This window comes from Equus asinus, chromosome 4 (genome assembly GCF_041296235.1).
Source record: "Equus asinus isolate D_3611 breed Donkey chromosome 4, EquAss-T2T_v2, whole genome shotgun sequence".
In the NCBI taxonomy this organism is placed as follows: Eukaryota; Metazoa; Chordata; class Mammalia; order Perissodactyla; family Equidae; genus Equus; species Equus asinus.
The window spans coordinates 14,231,338-14,238,679 of NC_091793.1; positions in this window are offsets into that span (position 1 = coordinate 14,231,338).

Consider the following 7,342-nt stretch of genomic DNA (forward strand, 5'->3'; position numbering starts at 1 on the left):
GGGCAATCAGACGTGGGGAGCAGGAATCTGGATAAAGTGACTTACCACAGTTCTTGTTAAAACTGGATCTTACAAGGAAGTGCACAGACGGGCCTAGAAGAAGGTTTGGGAGCATGACTAAAGACTGATCGAGCAAAGAATCCCCGTCAGGCGGGAAAACTTCAGGATGTTGGTGTGTTGACTAGTTCCTATTGTGTACCGAAAACTCCTATAAGGAAGAGGGAAGAAAATAGAACCCTGGGCACTTATGACTTGGAATCCAGGGTGGTGAGGAGTCTGAAACCCAGTGAAGATGGAAAAGGCTAAGGAGGTGGGATAAAAGCTAAGATTGGGGCCTCCTATCAAGGAGCCACAACACTGACCTCATTACAAAGACACAGGCGGGATGCAGTCCACAGGCAAGGGCAGATGCTGCTGGCTCCCAGGGCCCGGGGAGAGACCACGATGGATATTGAAGATGGGAGATGAGCAGAGTGCGGAATTCTGTTGCTAGGAAACAGAAAGCTCAGTTCTGGATCCCAACACCTACCACCAAGTGACAATTTGTTGTTGTTGATTGGCTGGTTTTGATTACTAGCCAGAACGGATAGGATGTTAAATTTTGAACCAAAATAAGTTCATTAGAGAATCACATCACTACCTTCGCTCCAAGCCTAGAAAACAAGGGGTGGTAACTACGCAACCCTTGAGGAAATCCTTGGGTCTCACTACGCACCAAGCTGACAGTCACTGGGCTGCTGAGATCTGGCCCACAGAAGGGGTGTCCTACATCGGGGACCACTCAGGTGGCCACAGAGTGCACCAGAAATGGGGAGTCGCCTGAAGAGGAGGGCTGGCTCATGAGGGTGGGTCGCCAAGGCCCCCACTCCCAGTCTGGGCAGGCAGTCTCCATGCCTCACTCCTCGTCTCCAGGATATGTGCACGTCGTCTTCCCTGCTCTGTTTTTGAAAACAGAAATATCAGTTGTCCTTTTCCTGTTCTCTTTCCACTCCTCCTTGTTGAGTGTGTTATGCTTGTCCTGTCGTCGTGGGCTGCAGGCTGCCCGAGAGCAGCCGGAGATCCTGAAGCTGGAGCTGGATGTTTGGGCGAGATGTTGGGGTGTGACCGTGGGTACGATGGGAGGAAAGTGTATTTTATGACAAGCAGAAACTGTGTTGTAACGGATCTGTATGGATCTATGTGTGGAGGCAGCTAAAGGGGCGGACTGCCGCGGGCCTGGTCTATTCTTCCTTCTGGACCAATCGCAGGCTTTCCTTCGAAGGCCTCCTACGTGCCACACGCGTCTCCCGTAGGCATTTTGCAGGCATCACTGACTTGGGGAAGGATGAGGGTGGAGGGAGGGGGCGGGGCAGCAGTGGGCGGCAGGCGTAGAAGTCCAGGTGAGAGACGACGGCCTGGCTGCTCCTCTTGGAGGCGGAGGACGGAGGGACACCGGGGGATTCAGGAGCTCCATAGGAGGTGGCGTTGACCGGCCTCGGGAACTGAGAAACTGTGGGCCATGGCAGAGGTGTCCGGAATGACTCCAGGCCTCTGGCTAGAAGAACTGGGGAGATGTCCGTGATGTGTATTGAGACAGGCACTGGCCAGGTGCCGGGGACAGACGTCAAAACCATGGCTGTCGGCCACCGCCTCAGGGAGCTTTCAGGCTGATGGAAGAGCCGCAGCACAGAAGGAAGCATAAAAGGCAGGTGACAAAGAACAGGGTGAGAAGATGCAGCCAGGGAGACTGCAGGCTCCGTGAGGACGGCGAGCGGCCTGGCTGAGCACCTGAGACGGCACTGCCGTGGGGTTGGGAGATGGAGTCAAGGGGCTGTTCTGGAGAATAATCATCCCTTTTATCCATGCAGTCTTAATAATTTTGAGTAGTGTCTCTGTGTTCCATACTGCGTGCCGGGCACTGTTCCCAGTCCTGTACACACAGAGATCGCTCAGCCCAACCTCATAACAACCCTCAGTGCCTGCATTTACAGGTATGAAAGCCGGGGCGTGAAGGAGTTAAGGGACCGCCCCAGGATTTGAAGGTGGCCCAGGCCGGATGCAGGAAGTCTGGCCCTGAGCAGTCTGCTCCCGAACACGCTGGGCCGCCTGCTCTCATTCCTGAGTCAAGTGAGACGAGCCGAAGGAAAGAGAAGGCCCCTCAGTCTGCCACTCCGTCAACAGCACTTAGCGTGTCCTTCGTACCTTTCATTGCCCTCTTTGCAGGTTCCCTCCGTAGGTCTTTAGTAAACAGGCTCCTTAGTAGTGAACGTTATTTCACGGCATTGTATATTCTTCCAGAACACTGTTTTCACAGCAGTCTGAAATCCCATGATGCATAAATACCACCATTTATTTAATCAATCACTTTTTTATTTTTTCTACATTTAGACTGTTCCTACTGTTTTACTCTTTAAACGTTTCAGCAATGAACATGCTTGCACTTAAATCTTTTCCTATAGTTGTAGTCATTTGTAGAAAAAGATTGTAAAACTAGAACCATTAGGTCAAAATAAAGACGCAATTGTAAAGCCTTGCTATGTGGCACCAAGTGAATTCCAAAATTCGTTACTTTAATTTACGTCCCTCCCAACGGAAGCTGAGAGTGCCCTTCCAGCCTAACCACATCAGCCTGGACCTTACTGTTGACGCCAGCATCCTGGACAGTGCTCAGGCCAGCGACAGTTGTTCTTGCTGTCTTCATTTCCGTTTATTAGATCTCATGAGGCTGAATAATTCCCATGTATGTGTCATTTTAACATCTTCTGTAAATCAATTGTTTATATCCTTTGCCAAGATTTTCCTGGTGTGTTTGTCTTTTTATTATTAATTGGTAGGAACTTTCTTAATTTTTGGAGTTAGTTCATTTTAATTTTTTTGTTTTTTTCACCTGAGGAAGATTCACTCAGAGCTGACATCTGTTGCCAATCCTCCTCTTTTTTTGCTTGGAGAAGATTACCTGTGAGCTAACATCTGTGCCCATCTTCCCGTATTTTGTATGTGGGTCGCTGCCACAGCATGGCTGATGAGTGGTGTAGATCCACACCTGGGATCTAGACTGGCAAAGCCAGGCCAGTGAAGCAGAGCACGCTGAACTTAACCACTCTGCCATGGGGCCAGCCCCACCTTTTAATTCTTTGAGATGTAAAAAATAAAGAAAGGTATAAATAAGACAAAAACAGGCATGAACCTTCCACATACGTCTGAAATCATTTTTTCCAACTGTCTTTGTTGAATGTATCATGATAATTTTTCCTTTTGTAGATTTAAATGTTGTCAATGGGAATGTGGATGAGGGTTCTTATCTTTGTATCATTTGTTATTTTTTACTTTATTTGTTTTGCTGAGGAAGATTCACCCTGAGCTCACATCTGTTGCCAATCTTCCTCTATTTTCTACGTGAGCTGCAGCCACAGCATGGCTGCCAACGAGTGGTGTGGGTCTATGCCCGGGAATCGAACTTGGGCTGCCAAAGCAGAGCGTGCTGAACTTAACTACTAGGCCACTGGGGCTGGCCCTTTTTCATTATTTTTAACAGCTTTGTAGAGGTGTATTAGTCAGTGTTCTCCAGATAAATGGAACCAATAGGAGACACAGAGTGAGAGAGATTTATTTTAATGAATTGGCTCGTGCCGTTGTGGGGGCAGGCGAGTCCGGAATTTGTGGGACAGGCAGGCTGGAGACCCAGGAAGAGTTGGTGCAGTCTTGAGTCCAAAGGCAGTCTAGAGGCAGAATTCTCTCTCCTTGGGGGACCTCAGTCCGTTTTCTCCTAAGGCCTTCGACTGACTGGATGAGGCCCATCCACAGTATGGAAGGTAATCTGTTTTACTCAAAGTCTACTGATTTAAATATTAATTATATCTAAAAAATACCTTCACAGCAACGTCTAGACTGATGTTTGACCAAACAATGTGGCATCATGGCCCAGCCAAGTTGACACATAAGATTAACCGTCACAAAGACTTAATTTGCATACAGTAAACAGTACAGATTTAAAGGGGACAATTTTACAGATTTTCACCTGTGCATGCCTGTGAAAACATCACCACGATAAAGATAATGAACATGTTCGTACCCAAAATGCCTCCACTGGCCCTTTGCAATCCTTTCATCCCACACCTCCCTGCCCACTCCATCCCCAGGAAACTTATGGTTTTTCTCACTATATACTAGGCTCGAATATCCTAGATATCTATAAAAATGAAATCATGTAGTATATCCTCCTTTTTTTCTGGCTTGTTTCACTCAGTAAAATTGTTTTGAGATTCCTCGATGTTACTGTATGTGTCAGTAAATAGTTCACTCCCTTTTATTGCTAAGTGGTGTTCTCTTGCACAGATATAAGAGCTATTTCATAACCTCACCCTCTGATGGACATTTGGGTTGTTTACAGTTTGAGCTATTACAAATCAAGCTGCTATGGGCATTCCTCCATAAGTTTTTGTACAAGAACATGTTTTCATTTCTTGTGGGTAAGTATCTAGGAGCAGAATGGCTGGATCATATCATAGCTTACATTTAATTTTTCGTGAAATGGTGAAACTCTTTTCCAACACAATTGTACCATTTTACATCTGCACCAGCAGTGGGTGAGTCCTACTTGCTCCATATTCTCGCCATGTCTTGGTGTGGTGCCTTTGTTATTACCATCATCCTAAGGGGTGTGAAGCCATATCTCAGAGGGTTTTAGTTTACATTCCCCTAATGACTAATGATGTTAAGGATCTTTTCATGCACTTATTTGCACATGTGCAAATAAATACTTCTGTGGTGAAGTACCCACAATTTTTTATTGAGTTATTGGTCTTGTTGATTTTCAAGAGTTGTTTGCATATTCTAGATTCAAGACTTTTATCAGACATGCAATTGCAAATATTTTCTCCCAGTCTACAGCTTAGCTTTTTATTCTCCTAACAGTGTCATTTGAAGAGCAGAAGTTTTTCATTTTGATGAAGTCCAGTTCATCAATCTGTTCTTCTATGAACTACATCTTTTGGTTTCGTCTTTAAGAAATTTTTCTCTAGCCCCAAATCATAAATTTTTAAAGATTTTTTCCTTTTTCTCCCCAAAGTCCCCCGGTACACAGTTGTATATTCTTCGTTGTGGGTCCTTCCAGTTGTGGCATGTGGGACGCCGCCCCAGCGTGGCCCGACCAGCAGTGCCATGTCCACACCCAGGACTTGAACCAACGAAACACTGGGCTGCCCGCTTCGGAGCGCACGAACCCAACCACTCGACCACGGGGCCAGCCCCAAATCATAAATTTTTCAGGTGGGTGTTCTTCCAGAAACTTACAGTTTTAGATTTTACATTTAAATCTCTGATTTATTTTAGTTAATTTTTGTACATGGTATGAGTTATAGATACAAATTTAATTCTTTTGAATATGGATATTCAATTGTTCTGGCATCATTTGTTTGAAAGATTATCTTTTCTCGACTGAATTTTCTCTGGGCTTTTGTCAAAAGTTAGTTGGCAGTATTTGTCTGGGTCCGTTCCTGGACTCTCTATTCTGTACCATTGATCCATTTATCTATCTTTATGCACTGTCTTAATTACTGTAGTTCTTGAAGTCTGATAATGTTAGTCGTCTATTTTTTAAAAAAGCATTTTGACTTTTCTAGGTCACTTGCAATTCCATATGAATGTTAGAATCAGTTTGTCAATTTCTATGAAGACTTTTGAGTTTTTTATTGGCATTTTATTGAATATGTAAGTCAATTTGAGGCCTAATCTTAACAGTATTGAGTCTTCTGACCCATGGACACTGTGTCTCTCTCTTTAATTTCTCTCAGTACTCTTTTGTAGTTTCCAGTGTACAGGTCTTTCTCAGCTTTTGCCATATTTTTGATACTATCTTAAACAATATTTTTGGTATTATTTTAATTTTTGATTGCTTGTTCCTACTGTATAGAATTACATTTGTTTTTTTTATATTGATCTTGTATCCTGTAAACTTGGTGAACTCAGATATTAGATGTAGTACCTTTTTTGTTGATTCCATCCAATTTCCTACATGAACAATCCTCACATTTGTGAATAAAGATAATTTCACTTCTTCCTCCTTAATGTGGGTGATGTTTATTCCTTTTTCTTGCCTTATTACATTGGCCAGAGCCTCCAGCACGATGTTAACTGGAAGTGGTAGGAACAGACGTCGTCTTGTTTCTGATCTTGGAAGAAAAACTTTCAGTCTTTCACCATTATGCATGAAGTTAGGGGAAGGTTTTGCACAGGTGCTGTTTCTGATTGAGTTCCCTTCTGTGCCTGGCTTTTTTGGTGGTGTTCGTTTTTTTAATCAGAAATGGATACTAAATTTCCTGAATGCTTTTTTATGTCTGCTGATACGATCATGCCACCCCCACCGTTACTGCTTCCATTGTGTTTTCATTCCCATTCAATCCCAAATACTTTCTCATTTTCCTTTTAATTTCTTCTTTGAACCATGAGTTATTTAGAAGTGTGTTATTTAGAAGACTCTAAACATCTGGAGGAATTTCCAGAAATTTTCTGTTCCTGATTTCTAATTTAATTCTATGTTGGCAAGGAATGTGCTTTCTCTGACTTGAGTCCTTTAAAATGATCTGAGACGTGATTTATGCCTAGACTGGTCTCTTAGGGTAAGTGCTTCATGTGCACTTGAGAAGAATGTGAGCACTGCTATTGTAGGGTGGGGTGCTCTATAAACTTCTGCTACCTAAAGTTAGTCCACGTGCTGTTCAAATCATGTTTGTCTTCAAGAGTCTGCCAGTTTTATCAGTTTTTGCTTCAAATATCTGGAAATTCTGTTATTAAGTACGTGGCCATTTAGGATTATTGTGTCGTCGTGATGAACTGATCCTTCTCTCATTATAAAATGACCACACTTACTCCTGGTGATACTTTGCTGTGAAATTTACTTTGTCTGAAATTAATATATCCACTCCTTTAATATAGCATATGTTTTCCCATCTTTTTACTCTTAGTTGACCTGCGTCTTTATTTTTGAGGTGACTTACTTCAAAACAGCACATAGGTGGGCCTCGCTTTTTTATCCAATCCGACAGTCTCTCCTTTTCAGTGGGGTATTTAGACACTTTACCTTTGTCATGATGATTTATATGATCAGATTTAAATCTATAGTACTGTCAAATGTCTCCTATTTGTCTCACTTGTTCTTTTTGCCCATTTCAGTTTTTCTGCCTTCCTATGGATTAATTGAGTATATTTATGATTCAGTCTTATGTTTTTTGGCTTATCGCCTCTAACTCCTTTTTATCAGTGTTTCCCACTCACAGGTTAGCTTCATTATACCCTTTTGAAGGTACGTTGTTATACCACTTCATTTATAGCATAAGTAACCCATGGACTTCCTATTTTTGATGTC